This window comes from Tribolium castaneum, unplaced genomic scaffold (genome assembly GCF_031307605.1).
Source record: "Tribolium castaneum strain GA2 unplaced genomic scaffold, icTriCast1.1 ptg000027l, whole genome shotgun sequence".
Taxonomy (NCBI): domain Eukaryota; kingdom Metazoa; phylum Arthropoda; class Insecta; order Coleoptera; family Tenebrionidae; genus Tribolium; species Tribolium castaneum.
In genome coordinates, this window is record NW_026986636.1 from 696,631 (window position 1) to 714,000 (window position 17,370).

The following is a 17,370-nucleotide window of genomic DNA, read 5'->3' on the forward strand; positions in this document are numbered from 1 at the left end:
AAATTTCCTTCAAAATCGTTATTTGCATTTTTCATGTAGAACTAACCATAAGCAAGATATAAGTTTGAAAATAATTAATAATTAAAAAAAATGTGCTTTATCAGAAAATGTCTTGTGATTTAAAATACACTTAATTTATTGGGTCTAATACTTAATTAGAAAAAAAAGGAGGTGACAGTAAATGCTGCATTTTCGTCTTCGTCTCAAACATTAAATACTGAATTACATTTTTGTTTAGTAACTGTTACAGTTTTCACTTTGGTTTTTTGCTTATATCTCGAAAACAGTTACGCCTATCAATTTTTATCTTTCCTTCAAAATTAAAGCTGATAAAATTTTTTACAAAATAGTTTTTTGCATTTTTTTTGTAGGACCAACCATAAGCGAGTTATAGAGTTGGATATAAATAATCTTTAACAAACATTTGATATAAAATAAAATGTTTGAAAAACCGAAATTAAACTAAATTAATATTAAAACAATTATTAATATTATTATTATTAAAAACCGACTATAACTTTTGTATAGTAAATGTTTTTATACCAGTTTTAAAATGAGTTTTTAATTTTAGACAATTTCTTGCCTAAAAACACAGATCACAGATGATCTCTTGCATAGAAATGAGTAAACGCTAAGATAACACAAAATAAGCTTCATTTTTCCTTAGAAAAACTAAGCTTTAATTTAGAAAGAAATTCATTATTATAAGTATTATTATTATTATTATTATTATTATTATTATTATTATTATTATTATTATTATTATTATTATTATTATTATTATTATTACTTTTATTGCTATTCTTATTATTATTATTATTATTATTATTAAAAACCGATTATAACTTTTGTATAGTAAATGTTTTTATTGTATTTTAAATCACAAGGCATTTTCTGTTAAAGCACTTTTTTTTTAAATATTAATTATTATCAAACTTATATCTCGCTTAAGGTTAGTCCTACATGAAAATTGCAAATAACTATTTTGTAGGAAATTTTATCAGCTTTAATTTTAGTAAAAAGATAAAAATTGATAGAAGTAACTGTTTTCGAGATATAAGCAAGAAACCAAAAAACTGTTACCTTAATTAAGCGCTTGCATATAAGCAAATTTAGTACTAAAAACAACTCTGAAGACTTTGGTAACTTTTATGTCTTCTCCTTTTTCCTCTACTAAAGTGTTAGACCCAATTAATTTAGTTTAATTTCGGTTTTTCAAACATTTTATTTTAAAACAAGTTTTTGTTAAAGATTATTTATAGTTTGCATATAAGCAAATTTAGTACTATTAGTATTATTATTATTAATGTTATTGTTATTAATATGATGATTAAAGACAACTTTGAAACCTTTAGTGACTTTTATGTCTTCTCCTTTTTCCTCTACTAAAGTGTTAGACACAATTAATTTAGTTTAATTTCAGTATTTCAAACATTTTATTTTAAAGCAAATTTTTGTTAAATATTATTTATATCCATCTCTATAACTCGCTTATGCTTGGTCCTACAAGAAAAATGCAAATAACTATTTTGTAGGAAATTTTATCAGCTTTAGTTTTAGTAAAAAGATAAAAATTGATAGGAGTAACTGTTTTCGAGATATAAGCAAGAAACCAAAAAACTGTTACCTTATTAAAGCGCTTGCATATAAGCAAATTTAGTGCTATTAGTATTATTATTATTAATGTTATTGTTATTAATATGACGACTAAAAACGACTCTGAAGACTTTGGTGACTTTAATGTCTTCTCCTTTTTCTTATACTAAAGTGTTAGACTCAATTAATTTAGTTTAATTTCGGTTTTTCAAACATTTTATTTTAAAGCAAATTTTTGTTAAAGATTATTTATATCCAACTCTATAACTCGCTTATGGTTGGTCTTACAAAAAAAATGCAAATAACTATTTTGTAGGAAATTTTATCAGCTTTAATTTTGAAAGAACGATAAAAATTGATAGGAGTAATTGTTTTCGAGATATAAGCAAAAAACCAAAGTGAAAACTGTTACAGTTACTGAACAAAAATGTAATTCAGTTTTCAATGTTTGAGACGAAGACGAAAATGCAGCATTTAAAAACGACTCTGAAGACTTCAGTGACTTTTATGTCACCTTCTTTTTCTTCTAATAAAGTATTGGACCCAATAAATTAAGTGTATTTTGAATCACGAGACATTTTCTGTTATAGCACTTTTTTTTAATATTAATTATTTTCAAACTTATATCTCGCTTATGGTTAGTCCTACATAAAAAATGCAAATAACTATTTTGTAGGAAATTTTATTGGCTTTAATTTTAGTAAAAAGATAAAAATTGATAGAAGTAACTGTTTTCGAGATATAAGCAAGAAACTGTTACCTTAATTAAGCGCTTGCGTAAAAGCAAATTTAGTAATATTAGTATTATTATTATTAATGTTATTGTTATTAATATGACGACTAAAAACGACTCTCAAGACTTTGGTGACTTTTATGTCTTCTCCTTTTTCCTCTACTAAAGTGTTAGTCTTAATTAATTTAGTTTAATTTCGGGTTTTCAAACATTTTATTTTAAAGCAAATTTTTGTTAAAGATTAGTTATATCCAACTCTATAACTCGCTTATGGTTGGTCCTACAAGAAAAATGCAAACTATTTTGTAGGAAATTTTATCAGCTTTAATTTTGAAAGAAAGATAAAAATTGATAGGAGTAACTGTTTTCGAGATATAAGCAAAAAACCAATAAGAAAACTGTAACTGTTACTGAACAAAAATATAATTCAGTTTTCAATGTTTGAGACAAAGACGAAAATGCAGCATTTAAAATCGACTCTGAAGACTTCAGTGACTTTTATGTCACCTCCTTTTTCTTCTAATAAAGTATTGGACCCATTAAATTAAGTGTATTTTAAATCACAAGACATTTTCTGTTAAAGCACTTATTTTTTAAATATTAATTATTTTTAAATTTACATCTCGCTTATGGTTAGTCCTACATGAAAAATGCAAATAACTATTTTGTAGGAAATTTTATCAGCTTTAATTTTAGTGAAAAGATAAAAATTGATAGGAGTAACTGTTTTCCAGATATAAGCAAGAAACCAATAAGAAAACTGTAACTGTTACTGAACAAAAATGTAATTCAGTTTTCAATGTTTGAGACGAAGACAAAAATGCAGCATTTAAAAAAGACTCTGAAGACTTCAGTGACTTTTATGTCACCTCCTTTTTCTTCTAATAAAGTATTGAACCCAATAAATTAAGTGTATTTTAAATCACAAGACATTTTCTGTTAAAACACTTTTTTTTAATTATTAATTATTTTCAAACTTATATCTCGCTTATGGTTAGTTCTACATGAAAAATGCAAATAACTATTTTGTAGGAAATTTTATCACCTTTAATTTTGGTGAAAAAGTAAAAATTGATAGGAGTAACTGCTTTCGAGATATAAGCAAAAAACAAAAAAACTGTTACCTTAATTAAGCGCTTGCATATAAGCAAATTTAGTACTACTAGTATTGTTATTATAAATGTTATTGTTATTAATATGACGACTAAAGACAACTCTAAGACTATAGTGACTTTTATGTCTCCTCCTTTTTCCTCTACTAGAGTGTTAGACACAATTAATTTAGTTTAATTTCAGTTTTTCAAACATTTTATTTTAAAGCAAATTTTTGTTATATATTAAAAACTATAAAATGGCTTAGATTGCCTAAAAACACAGATCACACATGATCTTTTGCATAGAAATGAGAAAACGCTCATGTAAAACACAAAATAAGCTCCATTTTTCCTTATTAAAAGTATTATTATTATTATTACTTTTGTTACTATTACTATTATTATTATTATTATTATTATTATTATTATTATTATTATTATTATTATTATTATTATTATTTTTATTATTATTATTACTATTATTATTATTATTATTATTATTATTATTATTATTATTATTATTATTATTATTAATATTATTATTATTAAAAACCGATTATAACTTTTGTATAGTAAATGTTTTTATACCAGTTTTAAAATGAGTTATTAATTTTAGACAATTTCTTGCCTAAAAACACAGATCACAGATGATCTCTTGCATAGAAATGAGAAAACGCTCAGATAACACAAAATAAGCATCATTTTTGCTTAGAAAAACTAAGCTTTAATTTAGAAAGAAATTCATTATTATAAGTATTATTATCATTATTATTATTATTATTATTATTATTATTATTATTATTATTATTATTATTATTATTATTATTATTATTATTATTATTATTATTATTATTATTATTATTATTATTATCATTATTATTATCATTATTATTGTTATTATTATTACTATTATTAACTTTTGTATAGTAAATGTTTTAATACCAGTTTTAAAATGAGTTATTAATTTTATTCAATTTCTTGCCTAAAAACACAGATCACAGATGATCTCTTGCATAGAAATGAGAAAACGCTCATATAACACACAAAATAAGCTTCATTTTTGCTTAGAAAACTAAGCTTACTTTTATTACTATTATTATTATTATTACTATTATTATTATTATTATTATTATTATTATTATTATTATTATTATTATTATTATTATTATTATTATTATTATTATTATTAACTTTTGTATAGTAAATGTTTTTATACCAGTTTTAAAATGAGTTATTAATTTTAGACAATTTCTTGCCTAAAAACAAAGATCACAGATGATTTCTTGCATAGAAATGAGAAAACGCTCATATAACACACAAAATAAGCTTCATTTTTGCTTAGAAAACTAAGCTTACTTTTATTACTATTATTATTTTCATTATTATTATTATTAATATTATTATTATTATTATTGTTATTATTATTATTAAAAACATATTAAACAGACAGAAAACCTCGTATTCTGACACAAAAAAACGAATTACGTTATAGACTTGACGAGAACGGCGTATCTCGGACTCTTATAGGACTCTTATAGGGTCAAAAAGTATCAGTGTGGATTAAAACAAATTATTTTTGTTGAGTCTCAGTCTGAATTGTTTATCAGTTCAAACAAAAACGGCTTATTTTAGACGATCTTTTGCTTTGAACAAGAAAACTTACGTCGAACAGACTAAAAAGGTATTAATCTGGCATAAAAGAGCAATTTATGTATCACTTTGAATAAAGGCAGCTAATCCTATTCGTTTCATTGCTTAAAATAGACAAAATTGTTAATAAATCTAACAAAAACGCTGTATTCTAGCACAAAATACTAATTACATTATAGTTTCGACGAGAATAGCTTATTTGGAATGATTCTATGCTTCCAAACGAGTAAATTTTTATTAAACAGATGCCAAACATCATGTTTTGTCCTATAAAGACATTTTATATTGCAGTTTGTATTAAAACAAAATATTTTCGTTGATTCTTTGTTAGAAGCAGTAAACCTAACATTAATGAATCTGAAAACTTTGTATTCGGACACAAACCACCGAATTTTGTATCAGTTTAGACAAAAACGGTTGATTTTCGACAATATTTTGCTTTGAACAAGAAAACTTATATCAAACTGACTAAAAACGTCTTATTTTAGCACAAAACAAAAGATTTGCGTTATAGTCTTAACGAGAGCTGTTAATTTCAAACGGTTCTATGCTTTGAAACGAGTAAACTTTCACTGTACAGCGGAAAAACATCTTATTTCGCCTTTTAAAAACGATTCATGCCACAATTTAGATAAAAACCAATTATTTTCGTTAATTCATTGTTACAAACATGAAACCTTACATCAAAGTAACTGAAAACCCCTTATTCAGGCACAGAAATTCGAATTACGTTTCAGTCTGGACAAAAACTGCTTACTTTAGACGATCCTTTGTTTTAAATACAAAAGCTTACATTAAAAAGAATAAATACGTCTTATTCTGGCTGAAAACTGCAAATTATATATTACTCTAGATAAAAGCAATTTATCCTGATTACTCCTTTCCTTAGAATAGAGTAAACTTGTATAAAACTTAATGAAAACTTTAAATTTCGTCTCAAAGAAATAATTTACGTTATAGTTTTGACCAGCACTGTTTATTTCAAACGATTTTATGATTCGAAACTAATGAACTTTTATGGGGCAGATGCAAAACCACATATTACCATATAAAGCGTTGTTTTAAAGCAAATTATTACCTTTTGCAACAAGAAATTTCACGTCAAAGAAACTGAAAACATCGTATCCATGCACAAATATCGAATTACGTATCAGTTTAGGCAAATACAGCTTATTTTAAACGATTCCTTGCTATAAACAAGAAAAATTTTATCAAACATATTGAAAATGTCTTATTCTCGAAAATAAGAGCAAATTATGTATCAGTTTTAACAAAAGCGGATTACTCTGTTTGATTCTATGCTTAGAGTAGAGTAAACTACTATAAAACGTAATGAAAACTCTATATTCAAGCTCAAAAGAACAAATTACGTTATAGTTTTGACAAAAAAAATTATTTCGGACGACTACATATTTCGAAGTAAGCAAACTTTAATTGAACAAGTGCAAAAGCTAATACTTTGCTTTAATATAACGATTTATGTGGTAATATGGTATTTTGCATCTGTCCTATAAAAGTTTACTCGTTTCGCTCCATTGAATCATTCGAAATAAATTATTTTGACACAACAACAACGAAAATAATTTGTTTTTGTTTAAACTGTAACATAAGTCGTTTTTATAAAACGAACTAAGACGTTTGGCATCTGTTTAGTGAAAGTTTTCTCGTTTGGGAGCATAAAATCGTTTGAAATTAAGAGTTCACAGTTTGGATTAAAACCAATGATTTTCGTTTATTCATTGTTACAAACAAGAAACCTTACATCAAAGAAACTGAAAACCTCTTATTCAGGCCCAGAAAATCAAATTACGTTTCAGTCTGGACACAAATTGCTTATTTTAGACGAATCTTTCTTTTGAACACGAAAACTTACATTAAAAAGATTAAAAACGTCTTATTCTGGCTCAAAACTGCAAATTATGTATTACTTTGGATAAAAGCAGTTTATCCTGATTACTCCTTTGCTTAGAATAGAGCAAACTTGTATAAAACTTAATGTAAACTTTAAATTTCGTCTCAAAGATATAATTTACGTTTAGTTTTGACTAGAACTGTTAATTTCAAACGATTTTATGCCCCAAACGAGAAAACTTTCACTAAACAGATGCCAAACGTCTTAGTTCGTTTTATATAAACGACATGTTACAGTTTAAACAAATAATTATTTTCGTTGTTGTGTCAAAATAATTTATTTCGAATGATTCAATGGAGCGAAACGAGTAAACTTTTATAGTACAGATGCAAAATACCATATTACCACATAAATCGTTATTTTAAAGCAAAGTATTAGCTTTTGCACTTGTTCAATTTTTTTTTCTCAAAACTATAACGTAATTTGTTCTTTTGAGCTTGAATATAAAGTTTTCATTACGTTTTACAGTAGTTTACTCTACTCTAAGCATAGAATCAAACAGAGTAATCCGCTTTTGTTAAAACTGATACATAATTTGCTCTTATTTTCAAGAATAAGACATTTTCAATATGTTTGATAAAATTTTTCTTGTTTATAGCAAGGAATCGTTTAAAATAAGCTGTATTTGCCTAAACTGATACGTAATTCGATATTTGTGCATGGATACGATGTTTTCAGTTTCTTTGACGTGAAATTCCTTGTTGTAAAAGGTAATAATTTGCTTTAAAACAACGCTTTATATGGTAATATGTGGTTTTGCATCTGCCCCATAAAAGTTCATTAGTTTCGAATCATAAAATCGTTTGAAATAAACAGTGCTGGTCAAAACTATAACGTAAATTATTTCTTTGAGACGAAATTTAAAGTTTTCATTAAGTTTTATACAAGTTTACTCTATTCTAAGTAAAGGAGTAATCAGGATAAATTGCTTTTATCTAGAGTAATATATAATTTGCAGTTTTCAGCCAGAATAAGACGTTCTTAATCTTTTTAATGTAAGTTTTTGTATTCAAAACAAAGGATCGTCTAAAGTAAGCAGTTTTTGTCCAGACTGAAACGTAATTCGAATTTCTGTGCCTAAATAAGGGGTTTTCAGTTTCTTTGATGTAAGGTTTCTTGTTTGTAACAATGAATTAACAAAAATAATTGGTTTTTATCCAAACTGTGGCATGAATCAGCTTTAAGACTATAACGCAAATCTTTTGTTTTGTGCTAAAATAAGACGTTTTTAGTCAGTTTGATATAAGTTTTCTTGTTCAAAGCAAAATATTGTCGAAAATCAACCGTTTTTGTCTAAACTGATACAAAATTCGGTGGTTTGTGTCCGAATACAAAGTTTTCAGATTCTTTAATGTTAGGTTTACTGCTTCTAACAAAGAATCAACGAAAATATTTTGTTTTAATACAAACTGCAATATAAAATGTCTTTATAGGACAAAACATGATGTTTGGCATCTGTTTAATAAAAATTTACTCGTTTGGAAGCATAGAATCATTCCAAATAAGCTATTCTCGTCGAAACTATAATGTAATTAGTATTTTGTGCTAGAATACAGCGTTTTTGTTAGATTTATTAACAATTTTGTCTATTTTAAGCAATGAAACGAATAAGATTAGCTGCCTTTATCCAAAGTGATACATAAATTGCTCTTTTAGGCCAGATTAATACGTTTTTAGTCTGTTCGATGTAAGTTTTCTTGTTCAAAGCAAAAGATCGTCTAAAATAAGCCGTTTTTGTTTAAACTGATAAACAATTCAGACTGAGACTCAACAAAAACAATTTGTTTTAATCCAAACTGATACTTTTTGACCTTATAAGAGTCCTATAAGTGTCCGAGATACGCCGTTCTCGTCAAGTCTATAACGTAATTCGTTTTTTTGTGACAGAATACGACGTTATCTGTCTGTTTAATATAAGTTTTTAATAATAATAATAATAACAATAATAATAATATTAATAATAATAATAATAATAATAATAATAATAATAATAGTAATAATAATAATAATATTAATAATAATAATAATGAAAATAATAATAGTAATAAAAGTAAGCTTAGTTTTCTAAGCAAAAATGAAGCTTATTTTGTGTGTTATATGAGCGTTTTTTCATTTCTATGCAAGAAATCATCTGTGATCTGTGTTTTTATTCAAGAAATTGTCTAAAATTAATAACTCATTTTAAAACTGGTATAAAAACATTTACTATACAAAAGTTAATAATAATAATAATAATAATAATAATAATAATAATAATAATAATAGTAATAATAATAATAATAGTAATAAAAGTAAGCTTAGTTTTCTATGCAAAAATGAAGCTTATTTTGTGTGTTATATGAGCGTTTACTCATTTCTATGCATGAAATAATCTGTGATCTGTGTTTTTAGGCAAGAAATTGAATAAAATTAATAACTCATTTTAAAACTGGTATAAAAACATTTACTATACAAAAGTTAATAATAATAATAATAATAATAATAATGATAATAATAATAATAATAATAATAATAATAATAATAATAATAATAATAATAATAATAATAATAATAATAATAATAATAATAATAATAATAATAATAATAATAAATGATAATAATACTTATAATAATGAATTTCTTTCTAAATTAAAGCTTAGTTTTTCTAAGCAAAAATGATGCTTATTTTGTGTTATCTGAGCGTTTTCTCATTTCTATGCAAGAGATCATCTGTGATCTGTGTTTTTAGGCAAGAAATTGTCTAAAATTAATAACTCATTTTAAAACTGGTATAAAAACATTTACTATACAAAAGTTATAATCGGTTTTTAATAATAATTATATTAATAATAATAATAATAATAATAATAATAATAGTAATAATAATAAAAATAATAGTAATAATAATAATAATAATAATAATAATAATAATAATAGTAATAGTAACATAAGTAATAATAATAATAATACTTTTATTAAGGAAAAATGGAGCTTATTTTGTGTGTTACATGAGCGTTTTCTCATTTCTATGCAAAAGATCATGTGTGATCTGTGTTTTTAGGCAATCTAAGCCATTTTATAGTTTTTAATATTTAACAAATATTTGCTTTAAAATAAAATGTTTGAAAAACTGAAATTAAACTAAATTAATTGTGTCTAACACTTTAGTAGAGGAAAAAGGAGGAGACATAAAAGTCACTAAAGTCTTAGAGTTGTCTTTAGTCGTCATATTAATAACAATAACATTTATAATAACAATACTTGTAGTACTAAATTTGCTTATATGCAAGCGCTTAATTAAGGTAAGAGTTTTTTTGTTTTTTGCTTATATCTCGAAAACAGTTACTCCTATCAATTTTTACTTTTTCACCAAAATTAAAGGTGATAAAATTTCCTACAAAATAGTTATTTGCATTTTTCATGTAGAACTAACCATAAGCGAGATATAAGTTTGAAAATAATTAATAATTAAAAAAATGTGTTTTAACCGAAAATGTTTTGTGATTTAAAATACACTTAATTTATTAGGTTTAATACTTTATTAGAAGAAAAAGGAGGTGACATAAAAGTCACTGAAATTTTTAGAGTCGTTTTTAAATGCTGCATTTTTGTCTTCGTCTCAAACATTGAAAACTGAATTACATTTTTGTTCAGTAACAGTTACAGTTTTCTTATTGGTTTTTTGCTTATATCTCAAAAACAGTTACTCCTATCAAATTTTATCTTTTTTTCAAAATTAAAGCTGATTAAATTTCCAACAAAATAGTTATTTGCATTTTTCTTGTAGGACCAAACATAAGCGAGTTATAGAGATGGATATAAATAATATTTAACAAAAATTTGCTTTAAAATAAAATGTTTGAAATACTGAAATTAAACTAAATTAATTGTGTCTAACACTTTAGTAGAGGAAAAAGAAGAAGACATAAAAGTCACTAAAGGTTTCAGAGACGTCTTTAATCGTCATATTAATAACAATAACATTAATAATAATAATACTAATAGTACTAAATTTGCTTATATGCAAACGCTTAATTAAGTTAACAGTTTTTTGGTTTCTTGCTTATATCTCGAAAACAGTTACTACTATCAATTTTTATCTTTTTACTAAAATTAAAGCTGATAAAATTTCCTACAAAATAGTAATTTGCATTTTTCATGTAGGACTAACCATAAGCGAGATATAAGTTTGAAAATAACTAATATTTAAAAAAATGTGCTTTAACAGAAAATGTCTTGTGATTTAAAATACACTTAATTTATTGGGTCCAATACTTTATTAGAAGAAAAAGGAGGTGACATAAAAGTCACTGAAGTCTTCAGAATCGATTTTAAATGCTGCATATTCGTCTTCGTCTCAAACATTGAAAACTGAATTACATTTTTGTTCAGTAACAGTTACAGTTTTCTTATTGGTTTTTTGCTTATATCTCGAAAACTGTTACTCCTATCAATTTTTATCTTTCTTTCAAAATTAAAGCTGATAAAATTTCCAACAAAACCGTTATTTGCAATTTTCTTGTAGGACCAACCATAAGCGAGTTATAGAGTTGGATATAAATAATCTTTAACAAAAATTTGCTTTAAAATAAAATGTTTGAAAAACCGATATTAAACTAAATTAATTGGGTCTAACACTTTAGTAGAGGAAAAAGAAGAAGACATAAAGTCACCAAAATCTTCAGAGTTGTTTTTAGTACTAAATTAGCTTATATGCAAGCGCTTAATTAAGGTAACAGTTTTTTGGTTTCTTGCTTATATCTCGAAAACAGTTACTCCTATCAATTTTTATCTTTTTACTAAAATTAAAGCTGATAAAATTTCCTACAAAATAGTAATTTGCATTTTTCATGTAGGACTAACCATAAGCGAGATATAAGTTTGAAAATAATTAATATTTAAAAAAAAAGTGTTTCAACAGAAAATGTCTTGGGATTTAAAATACACTTAATTTATTGGGTCCAATAGTTTATTAGAAGAAAAAGGAGGTGACATAAAAGTCACTGAAGTCTTCAGAGTCGATTTTAAATGCTGCATTTTTGTCTTCGTCTCAAACATTGAAAACTGAATTACATTTTTGTTCAGTAACAGTTACAGTTTTCTTATTGGTTTTTTGCTTATATCTCGAAAACTGTTACTCCTATCAATTTTTATCTTTATTTCAAAATTAAAGCTGATAAAATATCCTACAAAATCGTTATTTGCATTTTTCATGTAGGACCAACCATAAGCGAGTTATAGAGTTGGATATAAATAATATTTAACAAAAATTTGCTTTAAAATAAAATGTTTGAAAAACTGAAATTAAACTAATTTAATTGGGTCTAACACTTTAGTAGAGGAAAAAGAAAAAGACATAAAAGTCACTAAAGGTTTCAGAGTCGTCTTTAGTCGTCATATTAATAACAATAACATTAATGATAATAATACTAATAGTACTAAATTTGCTTATATGCAAACGCTTAATTAAGGTAACAGTGTTTTGGTTTCTAGCTTATATCTCGAAAACAGTTACTCCTATCAATTTTTATCTTTTTACAAAAATTAAAGCTGATAAAATTTTCTACAAAATAGTTATTTGCATTTCTTTTGTAAGACTAACCATAAGCGAGTTATAGAGTTGGAAATAAATAATCTTCAACAAAAATTTGCTTTAAAATAAAATGTTTGAAAAACCGAAATTAAACTAAATTAATTGAGTCTAATACTTTAGTATAGAAAAAAAGAGAAGACATAAAAGTCGCCAAAGTCTTCAGAGTCGCTTTTAGTCGTCATTTTAATAACAATAACATTAATAATAATAATACTAATAGTACTAAATTTGCTTATATGCAAGCGCTTTATTAAGGTAACAGTTTTTTGGTTTCTTGCTTATTTCTCGAAAACAGTTACTCCTATCAATTTTTATCTTTTTACTAAAATTAAAGCTGATAACATTTCCTACAAAATAGTTATTTGCATTTTTCTTGTAGGACCAAGCATAAGCGAGTTATAGAGATGGATATAAATAATATTTAACAAAAATTTGCTTTAAAATAAAATGTTTGAAATACTGAAATTAAACTAAATTAATTGTGTCTAACACTTTAGTAGAGAAAAAAGAAGAAGACATAAAAGTCACTAAAGGTTTCAGAGTCGTCTTTAATCGTCATATTAATAACAATAACATTAATAATAATAATACTAATAGTACTAAATTTGCTTATATGCAAACGCTTAATTAAGTTAACAGTTTTTTGGTTTCTTGCTTATGTCTCGAAAACAGTTACTCCTATTAATTTTTATCTTTTACTAAAATTAAAGCTGATAAAATTTCCTACAAAATAGTAATTTGCATTTTTCATGTAGGACTAACCATAAGCGAGATATAAGTTTGAAAATAACTAATATTTAAAAAAAAGTGCTTTAACAGAAAATGTCTTGTGATTTAAAATACACTTAATTTATTGGGTCCAATACTTTATTAGAAGAAAAAGGAGGTGACATAAAAGTCACTGAAGTCTTCAGAGTCGATTTTAAATGCTGCATTTTCGTCTTCGTCTCAAACATTGAAAACTGAATTACATTTTTGTTCAGTAACAGTTACAGTATTCTTATTGGTTTTTTGCTTATATGTTGAAAACTATTACTCCTATCAATTTTTATCTTTCTTTCAAAATTAAAGCCGATAAAATTTCCAACAAAATCGTTATTAGCATTTTTCTTGTAGGACCAACCATAAGCGAGTTATAGAGTTGGATATAAATAATCTTTAACAAAAATTTGCTTTAAAATAAAATGTTTGAAAAACCGATATTAAACTAAATTAATTGGGTCTAACGCTTTAGAAGAGGAAAAAGGAGAAGACATAAAGTCACCAAAGTCTTCAGAGTTGATTTTAGTACTAAATTTGCTTATATGCAAGCGCTTAATTAAGGTAACAGTTTTTTGGTTTCTTGCTTATATCTCAAAAACAGTTACCCCTATCAATTTTTATCTTTTTACTAAAATTAAAGCTGATAAAATTTCCAACAAAATAGTAATTTGCATTTTTCATGTAGGACTAACCATAAGCGAGATATAAGTTTGAAAATAATTAATATTTAAAAAAAAAGTGTTTTAACAGAAAATGTCTTGGGATTTAAAATACACTTAATTTATTGGGTCCAATAGTTTATTAGAAGAAAAAAGAGGTAACATAAAAGTCACTGAAGTCTTCAGAGTCGATTTTAAATGCTGCATTTTCGTCTTCGTCTCAAACATTGAAAACTGAATTACATTTTTGTTCAGTAACAGTTACAGTTTTCTTATTGGTTTTTTGCTTATATCTCGAAAACTGTTACTCCTATCAATTTTTATCTTTATTTCAAAATTAAAGCCGATAAAATTTCCTACAAAATCGTTATTTGCATTTTTCATGTAGGACCAACCATAAGCGAGTTATAGAGTTGGATATAAATAATATTTAACAAAAATTTGCTTTAAAATAAAATGTTTGAAAAACTGAAATTAAACTAATTTAATTGTGTCTAACACTTTAGTAGAGGAAAAAGAAAAAGACATAAAAGTCACTAAAGGTTTCAGAGTCGTCTTTAGTCGTCATATTAATAACAATAACATTAATGATAATAATACTAATAGTACTAAATTTGCTTATATGCAAACGCTTAATTAAGGTAACAGTGTTTTGGTTTCTTGCTTATATCTCGAAAACAGTTACTCCTATCAATTTTTATCTTTTTTCTAAAATTAAAGCTGATAAAATTTTCTACAAAATAGTTATTTGCATTTCTTTTGTAAGACCAACCATAAGCGAGTTAGAGAGTTGGATATAAAATATCTTCAACAAAAATTTGCTTTAAAATAAAATGTTTGAAAAACCGAAATTAAACTAAATTAATTGAGTCTAACACTTTAGTATAGGAAAAAGGAGAAGACATAAAAGTCACCAAAGTCTTGAGAGTCGTTTTTAGTCGTCATATTAATAACAATAACATTAATAATAATAATACTAATAGTACTAAATTTGCTTATATGCAAGCGCTTTATTAAGGTAACAGTTTTTTGGTTTCTTGCTTATATCTCGAAAACAGTTACTCCTATCAATTTTTATCTTTTTACTAAAATTAAAGCTGATAAAATTTCCTACAAAATAGTTATTTGCATTATTCTTGTAGGACCAAGCATAAGCGAGTTATAGAGTTGGATATAAATAATATTTAACAAAAATTTGCTTTAAAATAAAATGTTTGAAATACTGAAATTAAACTAAATTAATTGTGTCTAACACTTTAGTAGAGGAAAAAGAAAAAGACATAAAAGTCACTAAAGGTTTCAGAGTCGTCTTTAGTCGTCATATTAATAACAATAACATTAATAATAATAATATTAATAGTACTAAATTTGCTTATATGCAAACGCTTAATTAAGGTAACAGTGTTTTGGTTTCTTGCTTATATCTCGAAAACAGTTACTCCTATCAATTTTTATCTTTTTACTAAAATTAAAGCTGATAAAATTTCCTACAAAATAGTAATTTGCATTTTTTATGTAAGACTAACCATAAGCGAGATATAAGTTTGAAAATAACTAATATTAAAAAAAAGTGCTTTAACAGAAAATGTCTTGTGATTTAAAATACACTTAATTTATTGGGTCCAATACTTTATTAGAAGAAAAAGGAGGTGACATAAAAGTCACTGAAGTCTTCAGAGTCGATTTTAAATGCTGCATTTTCGTCTTCGTCTCAAACATTGAAAACTGAATTACATTTTTGTTCAGTAACAGTTACAGTTTTCTTATTGGTTTTTTGCTTATATCTCGAAAACTGTTACTCCTATCAATTTTTATCTTTCTTTCAAAATTAAAGCCGATAAAATTTCCAACAAAATCGTTATTTGCATTTTTCTTGTAGGACCAACCATAAGCGAGTTATAGAGTTGGATATAAATAATCTTTAACAAAAATTTGCTTTAAAATAAAATGTTTGAAAAACCGATATTAAACTAAATTAATTGGGTCTTACACTTTAGTAGAGGAAAAAGAAGACATAAAGTCACCAAAGTCTTCAGAGTTGTTTTTAGTACTAAATTTGCTTATATGCAATAGCTTAATTAACGTAACAGTTTTTTGGTTTCTTGCTTATATCTCGAAAACAGTTACTCCTATCAATTTTTATCTTTCTACTAGAATTAAAGCTGATAAAATTTCCTACAAAATAGTAATTTGCATTTTTCATGTAGGACTAACCATAAGCGAGATATAAGTTTGAAAATAATTAATATTTGAAAAAAAAGTGTTTTAACAGAAAATGTCTTGGGATTTAAAATACACTTAATTTATTGGGTCCAACACTTTATTAGAAGAAAAAGGAGGTGACATAAAAGTCACTGAAGTCTTCAGAGTCGATTTTAAATGCTGCATTTTCGCCTTCGTCTCAAACATTGAAAACTGAATTACATTTTTGTTCAGTAAGAGTTACAGTTTTCTTATTGGTTTTTTGCTTATATCTCGAAAACTGTTACTCCTATTAATTTTTATCTTTCTTTCAAAATTAAAGCTGATAAAATTTCCAACAAAATCGTTATTTGCATTTTTCTTGTAGGACCAACCATAAGCGAGTTATAGAGTTGGATATAAATAATATTTAACAAAAATTTGCTTTAAAATAAAATGTTTGAAAAACTGAAATTAAACTAGTTTAATTGTGTCTACCACTTTAGTAGAGGAAAAAGAAAAAGACATAAAAGTCACTAAAGGTTTCAGAGTCGTCTTTAGTCGTCATATTAATAACAATAACATTAATAATAATAATATTAATAGTACTAAATTTGCTTATATGCAAACGCTTAATTAAGGTAACAGTGTTTTGGTTTCTTGCTTATATCTCGAAAACAGTTACTCCTATCAATTTTTATCTTTTTACTAAAATTAAAGCTGATAAAATTTCCTACAAAATAGTTAAATGCATTTTTTTTGTAAGACCAACCATAAGCGAGTTATAGAGTTGGATATAAATAATCTTCAACAAAAATTTGCTTTAAAATAAAATGTTTGAAAAACCGAAATTAAACTAAATTAATTGAGTCTAACACTTTAGTATAGGAAAAAGGAGAAGACATAAAAGTCACCAAAGTCTTTAGAGTCTTTTTTAGTCGTCATTTTAATAACAATAACATTAATAATAATAATACTAATAGTACTAAATTTGCTTATATGCAAGCGCTTTATTAAGGTAACAGTTTTTTGGTTTTTTGCTTATATCTCGAAAACAGTTACTCCTATCAATTTTTATTTTTTTACTAAAATTAAAGCTGATAAAATTTCCTACAAAATAGTTATTTGCATTTTTTTTGTAGGACCAAGCATAAGCGAGTTATAGAGATGGATATTAATAATATTTAACAAAAATTTGCTTTAAAATAAAA